Source organism: Miscanthus floridulus, chromosome 7 (assembly GCF_019320115.1).
Source record: "Miscanthus floridulus cultivar M001 chromosome 7, ASM1932011v1, whole genome shotgun sequence".
NCBI lineage: Eukaryota > Viridiplantae > Streptophyta > Magnoliopsida > Poales > Poaceae > Miscanthus > Miscanthus floridulus.
Window position 1 is genome coordinate 95,818,208 of NC_089586.1, and position 8,498 is coordinate 95,826,705.

Consider the following 8,498-nt stretch of genomic DNA (forward strand, 5'->3'; position numbering starts at 1 on the left):
CTATCTCTAAAAATAATCTATTTCTTAGCCGTTCCTAAACTAAAAATCGATTTCTAGAGACGGTTGAGATTCTTAGTTGTCTCTATAAATCAATTTACCAGAGGCAGCTTGAATACCAACGTCCTTTAGAAGTGGATCTCCAGAGGTGGCTCTATTTTTTATTAGCCACCTCTAGAATCAATTTTTAAAATTTAATTTTTTTCACCAAATTTGGGATTTTATGTTCTAAATAGCATATATATATTACATCTACCTAGGAGTAGAATGGATTATGCTTGAAGTTACACAACACACGTACGTGAAACGATGGATAATGTATATATTATAAATAAATCACTTCTAATTAGTCTATCTAAACCTAATAATAAAGAGGCAAAATTTTGGTCCGCCGTGATTTTAGTCTGGCTCTTCCGTATCCTTTATGCGTTATTATCAAGCGTACAAAACTGCTTTGGTTTCCAAAAGTCCATTATTGTGTCCGTCGTCATGGGCAAGCAAGAGCATATCACCTTTCACCTGGGCACCGCCTTCTAGACGGTACCCATCAGGAGACCGAGCACTCCTTGGCGTAGTCACGCCCACGCCCCCTATAAAGTTAGAGGTCTACGATGGGAAGCATCCATCAGCTATAGATCCAACCGCGTCGCCGACCTGTCTGCGCATCCAATTGCCTCTTCTCTCATCGATCTGTGCGTGGAGTTGCAGATTAATGCAGCGGCAAAAGAAAACCATGGCACCTAGGAAGCACACATAAATCACAGAATTTTTAGAGGAAAGGGGAAGCACCAATAACGCAAACCGTAAATCTGCGATTCACGAATGAGCAATTTTCCTGAATGAGCAATTTCCGAAAGACGAAAAGGGAAAACCCCATGGGACAAGACGCCGGGGACCGCCGCAGCTGCGTGTGCGACCACCACGACCTTGAGTGTAACCACGATTGCAGCTATGCGGTAGTGGCGGCAGCATCCGGACCGAGGCCAGGCCCCATCATGGCAATGTCAGTGGTCGGCCCCACCAACGCCTAGCGTGCTTCGGTGGTGGCTGCAAACCCGAGGCCAGGCCCCATCGCTGCGATGACGTGGCCCCTCCATCCACGGCGACGGGTGGCTCGACCAAAGATAAGAAGGTACCTTTGGTCAAACTTGTCAGGACGATCCACTGAAAGAAGTAGCACCTCTCCTCACCCTAAACAGGTAATGCCACCAACTTATCAGTAATTTCATAACAAGTAACAAGGAAGACACATTGAACTATTTACAAACAATTACTTACCTGTTGATCGCTACATGTGTAAAAGGCCCAGGCAGCTGTATCCGGATGCCCAGACTAATACACGTGGGCTGGCTTACCACCGTCATAGTTATACACTAGTAGTTCAGGATGCACAGGTGCATCCTTGCAGGACGCGTTCGGGTATAAAGCTTTGGGACGACCTCGCTTTTGCCACTTCTCTTTACGCCACATGTCGTTCATATATCAAAATGGAGGATACTAAGAACATTTATGTAGTATAGTTGCCTTCCAACACTTAAACTAAACCTAAACCTAAACATAATAACTATCATCATAACCTAATCATGAAACACATGCGCCTACATGTACATGTATAAATCGAGGGCAGAACCTAAACACGAGTTTGTAAACGTAACTGATCGACCTAAACAACTTTACATATACACCTAAATTAAAATTGCTTCAAACACTAACTAAGTAGATAACTAGGGTTGTAAAATACAAATAACATAGATCAAATCAATGCATACAAATTGTGGAGGGAAGAGAGGATGCCTTGCTCTCGAAGATCTATGGATCAAATCCAAGTTTCCAAGGTCGAATGTGTGGATTGGAGAAGGTTGGAAGGATTGGAGAGAGGGAGAAAGGGAGAGAGAGGAGAAAGAAATGAGGTGAGCCTTGGCCAAGAAACTGGCTGCATGGATTTGAATCGAAGCTTGGCGCCGTAGTCGGTGGCGTCGACCTCGGCGCCCAGATCTGTGGCACCGAGCTCGGCACTGTAGACTATGACGCCGGGGTTGTTGGCGGTGCTTAACTCACATTTCTAATCACCAACTATCATATAAAAACTGCTAAAATAAACACCAAGCTTAGACATAGGACTTACAGGTGGGCCCAATGTGTCATCCCCTTCCTCTCCCCCGAGTAGCCGATGTCCAACGTCGTTGTCGAGGAGCTCGGCCTCGGCTGCTGTTTCGTGCCCCAGCTCTAGCGCCCTCACTCACTTGCGCTCTCAATATTGCTCGCCCTTGCCACTCCCCATTGCCTCCCTCGCCCTCTGTCCGCGAGCGCAGTCACGACCGCCATGGCCATGCAGCAGAGCTTTGCGGCCATCGCTCGTTTCCCCACCGCCGACCTGTCGCGCAGCCCCAGCCACCACCGGAAGCTCCCCGACCCTTTCCTCTCCCTCGCGCACTCCCGTTCGAGCCGGCATCGCCATGCTATAGATTTGGCTGCCCCTATCCATGGTTGCCAGGACATGCCGCACCCCTATCGCGCCACCGGTCGAGAAGGCAACCGGCTTTGCAGCGCCACCACCAGGCGAGCGCGCAGGCAGGCTGCCGTGTCATTCCAGCCGAGTCACCGTCGGGCGAGCGTGTGCACTCTGCTGCGCCGCATCCGATGAGCAGGCGGCCGCACCATGGCCGGCAAGCGCACGCGAGCGGCCCGCCACGCTGCCGCCGGGAGAGAGCGCGGGGGGCTGCCTTGTCGGACGAGGCCGTGTGCACTGCTGCGATGCCACCGGACGAGGAGGCAGCCGCGCAATTGCCGGCGAGTGCACGCGTGGGCGAGCTGCTGCGCCACCGCCGAGCTTCCACGCTGGTGGGTCGCCGCGGGCGAGGGCGTAGGTGGGCTACCACACCGCTGCTGCACTGCAGCCAGGCAAGCATGTGGGCGGCGGAGTCGTGCCCCCGCTGCCAGCAGGTGACTAGAGACGAAGAAGACAACATAGAGAGAAGGTGTGCAAGGCTAATGAGTGGGCCCCATGTGTCAATGATTGTGAGAGAGAAGAAGAAGGGGGCAATCTTGTCCATATGGATATACGGTGCCCTTCATACGTCTGTCAGTGGGCCCAAGTCGCCTTCAAGCGTACATAATGGCGTATCTGAAACATCTGTAAAGTTATAATGGCAGTGGTATAGTTTCTTCAATACTAATGGTGTGTTTCAGAAATGGTAAAATTATAATGGCATAGATTCAATTAACCCTTAAAAAAATATGGACACATGAAGGTCCAAGTACAAAAGAAAAAAATGATGAGCACATGAAGGCTCATGTATTTAAAAAAAAGAAGGAAGAGAGATAGCCATGTTTCAAAATAACAAGTTATAGAGAGAGATCATATCTAAAAAAGAGTATAGTTTTAGTTTTCCTTTTTCCACACACATGCGTATCTTGATCTAAGAGTATGGCACTTCTCTCCTTACATCCTCGATTTGACTTTACAACATATGTAATACAAGTATGCTATATTGTTTATCCCTACCTAAAGCTCCACATAATCCTTTTTAGAGGTAGGAGAAACCAAAGAAGGAAAAACACTGCTATGCCTTGGTAAGGATTGATGCACCATTGTGTGATTTGTGAGTGCCACTTGAGGAGTATAAAGTGAACTATGCTTTTTCTTGAGAAAAACTTCCAAAAACTCTAAGTTGCTAAGATGTGAAATTAGGAAGATGACTTTGTTTCAAGAGCTATTCCGTTTTGAACAACCCAAGGTAACATGTTAGTCAACACCACAAATCCCATTTTTGTAAAGTATGTGTTGGAATAGCTTTCATGTAAGCCATATATCTTAGAATATTTTGCTCATGATTACTTTTATCTCTAACTTTGCTCGAGGACGAGCAAAGGAGTAAGTGTAGGGGAGCTTGTTGGCGATGCTGAACTCACATTTCTAACCACCAACTATCATATAAAAACTGCTAAAATAAACACCAAGCTTAGACATAGGAGTTATAACTAATCAATTCCACGAGTTGTTTTTGGAAGGAGGACATGTCGGGATTGTACAAAAATTGACCTAAAGTATACAATAAATACAATATTATAGACACCCGACACGAGCCCAAAGGGGGAGGAGGTCCACAACTAGGAAAAATAGGATCTAGAAGAGAGGAGAATATGGGCAAACCCAAACCAAATCACCTTATCTCCGCGAAAGCACCACATAGGCCCACTCTAGAAGCCCAAAGGAGGTCACTCACCGAAGATGGGCCAATTTGGCCTTAGTTGGGGAGTGACCGACCCTAGGGGTTGGCCGACCCCTCACTAGCTCCATTCGGCCCAAACTTTGGTCAGCTAGCTCATGCCGCCTCTCCAAACGTCAGTTACAAGTGCTTCACAGAAGACTCCGCACGGAGGATGGCGATTTGCTCAAGATAGGAAGGCATGCAAGGAAACACAACTCCACTCCGTCTCCACCATCCATCCTATGACGGTTTGATCCAAGGGCTATGGTGAAGAGGCATGCGGATCGCTGACATGGCACATTGAGTGGCCTCCACTCCTCCTCTCAACCTATAAATACCCCCCTCACTCCCTCTCATTCAAGAGAACACCTAAAGGCAAAGAGCTACACCACAAGAGCATCACTCCAAAGGGCTTAGGCCTTAGCTAGCTAGTAGACATGGATAGGGAGAGATGTGAGGGAGAGTACGGGAAAGAGTCGGGCTTGTCGGTGTCTCCTTGAACTTGTACCTCGACGAACACCTGCACCTCAACAGAGCTTTCCGCTAAGTGAGTGTTCGTGGTTCTTATGGTTACAAGTCTTTTGATTAGTTAATCTTTACTCTTACCTATTTGCGGGTTCATCGTTCGTCCTTGTGGCGGATGCTCTAGCAGAGGGCCCTGATAAAGACGGATAACCCTGCGCACGCTAGAGTAGTAATCGATAGCATAGACGTGGTGTCTAGGCTAGAGGCTACCATCTTTTGCCTCGTACTCTATGGTTGAGGGGTAGGCAGCAGGTGGTGACGACCCTGTCCGTCCCTCGTAATCCCTCACGTTTGGGTACGACATAGAGCTATAGGCTGGCATTGCTTGGCAGACCAGGTGATAATCAGTGGCCGAAGTAAGCAAGTAGAAGTAAAGTTTAACTTTCCATAGATCCAAAAGCCATTGGAATTCATCTCTACCCTTTCCAACTTTACCCTTGTGTTGTCCTTGGATGAATTAGCTAGAATAAGTACCTCTGTTTCCTATGAAAATACGATACCCTAAATACTTCCGGGAGAAAACTACAACGGTAATTCCGTACACTTGCAGACTAACTTCTGTAGATGTTAAGAAATACCAACAGAGGTCCTGCCACGTCAAGGCACAGTGGCATCCATGACAAGTCTGGCGTCCTGCCGTGGCGCCATAGGTCACCATGCCGAGACGTACTACCTCGGCACCGTGACTTACGGTAACGACCTCAGGGTCCAAAAATGAGTTTACGTCCACCATGGGTGTAAATGTGAAATTTTGACAAAAAGGGCTAAAGTAAAAAAAAATTAAAGCCATGTAAGAGAAAATGAAAGTCTCTCTTGTGGCATATATAAATTGATAGACCGATGATTTTTACAGTCACCTATCATTTTTTTGGAGCAGATTACTTAACCAAGCGCTTCTAACTAGGCTAGTGAGCACTGTGTATTATGAACCACTCCTAGAAATCCATATTTGGAGGGCGGTTCTCTTAAGCACACAACCCTTAGATTTTTTTTTTCAATTTTAGGGGCGATTCACTTACACAGATCACCCCTAAAAATAAAAGATTTCTATGGGCAGTGGTCTTAAGTGAGCTGTCCTTGAAAATTTATTTATAGGGATGGTTCCCTTAGCGAACCGTCCTCGGAAATACACCATATAAAGCCTTGTTCTTCGTCACGGTTCTACACTCCCAATCCAAGCCTTCCACTCTTGAGCTCACTTGAAGGCAAAAAAATTGCAAGGGGGGGGGGGGGGAGGTTTTTCCTTTAGAATCTTTGAAAAGGTTGGGTTTAAGAGGTAAGATTATGCTAACCCAATGTCCTTTGGAGATATACTAATAGATTTCTTGCTTAATTAGTGTTTCTATATATAGAGAGGTATATGCTGGTTAAATTTTCATTTTTATATCAATTTAGGCTGAATTTTTGGTCCAACTTATTTGCATGGAGTAGACTCGCATGATTCTTGAGTTATTTTTTCCCAACATTTCTTGCTTCTTATAGGATTTATAGGAGGTTGTCCATGAACAGGGGATGTTTCTATATCTAGTTCTACATCAAGCCAGGCATGGAGGGAAGAGGGTGGTAGAGGAGGTGAGTTTTTTGTGAATAATAAAGAGAAAATCCTACTAGTATGAGGCCTCATCGGAGACACCACATTAATTCTCACCAGACGCGCTGGAAAAAAATTCTAGAAATTTTCATAATAATCAGAAATATATAGGCTTTAATTTGGTAGACTCTAATCATCATCGCCCAATAGACATTGGATCTTTTGATTTATAAAAAAATTACCCACCTATGTCATTATGAAAAAGATATAAAGTAACCCCTTATCTATTATACCTAAATAGGAGATCCCCACTACCATATTTTGCTGCAATTTTATGAAGCCACATCAGCGCCACCCTTTGCAATTCTATGAAGCCAAGGCATCCACGGGGACTGAATGAGGGGCGCGTCAGCGCAGGGACTGAAGGAGGATTCGGCCGGGCCCAGCGTGCCGGCTTTGTCCGGGGCCAGTGTTGGAGATCAAGACCAGGTACCGTCGCCTGGCGCACGCCATCCCCGTGGATGCCGCCCCATACCCCGCCTCCTCCACCGAGGACTCATCCCCGTCCATGTGGGGCCTACTCCACGCTCTCCGAAACCCAACAAGCGTGCGACTACGATTCCCTCCTCTCCGCAGCAAGGCATTATTCGGCACTGGATGTTTCGTTGTTAATGAGCAAGAACAGCAAAAGCTTTGCCAGCTTAAGTGCTGTGGAGCATATATTATCTCATTGAGCATATATTTAGGTGCATTGTAAAAACTAAAAACTACCTATCTAAAAGGACAAAATGACTTACCATTTGGAATGAAGGGAGTACGCATTATGAAGAATATCTGAAGACAATTATTACCAATAATTAGCCAATATCAAGTATTTACAAATCTTTTTAGCAATGTTTACGAATTATGTATGCATTTATATTTTGCTATATATAACAGATTTGGCATTTGCATGCCCCTGTATCATTGTTTTTGAAAAAAATGGCGTATCAGTATTGGCACATCGCGTAACAGCAGGGATCGAGGGAGGCTTGTCAGTTCTCAATTGTCGCGGTCACCAGCGCTGTACGTGCTGACTGCTGAGCGGGGTGAATCTGTGATCACTGGGCGGTCAGGATTCAGGAATTTGCTTCCGGATGCGAGGGCCAATAGTATATATAATGCTGAGCTATTAGATCAATGAATAATAAATTGGGACGTCTCTGGAATGTAACAACTAGGTGATTCCCCGCGCGTTACTGCGAGAATTTTTTAAGAATTATTTGCTAGCTGGTTTGTACAAGGGAATAAAAATACAATAAAGACTACTGCTTAATTGCCGATCATAGTTTAGATGACAAACACACTTCTAGCATGAAAAACTATCCAAACCAGCAAGTGCTCCATAGAATATCAATCCAAGTGCACAAAAGCAAGCTAAGAGTAATCAGAAGAAAAAGAGAGGCGGCCAGGAAATCAGAGTCAGTACATGCAACCATCTTGAACTCTGCTAGCCTCTAGGTGCTCCCCTGCACAGCTTCATTATTATCAACATGTACATTAATAAAAATCTACCACATGTTGCATGGAGGAGCAAGAGCACCTGTGATCTTCGACAAAGCTCGTCAATTTAACCTGCAGAATGTGGCCATATATAGATGCCGAGATGTGCTGCTGTCAGAGGAAGAGGAGCAGAGAGTGCACGGAGAACATATCATCTGGCTCCTCACTGTGTACTACTCGTGGCTCGTCCATTGCGTCGTCTATATATAGCTTGATTATTAGCAGTCAGCTTTAGAAGAGGAAGAGAGGAAGTCACCTGAAATAAATACAAAGTGGAACACTGATGTTTGAAGAGGAAGGAAGGAAGTCACATGACACAATGCTAGGAGTATATGCGTAGCATAACTTCATACATATATGGAGTAAGTGCATAGTGGAAGGGCAGTGGGATCAAAACGGGGTCTATTATGAACGGCAGAGATTTAGCTAGTCGATGAAATGGAACGGACAAAACCCAATTAGATGGTGGATACGTGGGCCAGGAGGGAACGATGACGTGGAGGGCCACGGAATGAGAGAAATTGGCTAGTGGGGTTTTGCTTTATAAGAGTATATGATATGATATGATTAGGTAACTACGTTTTTGAGGTAGCTGCCATTTTTTTGCTTTCACGTTTACTTGATCGGAAACGCTCTAACCCGAGCGTCCGACATCCTGACGCTGCACCCACTCTCTGCGCCACCCATGCTGC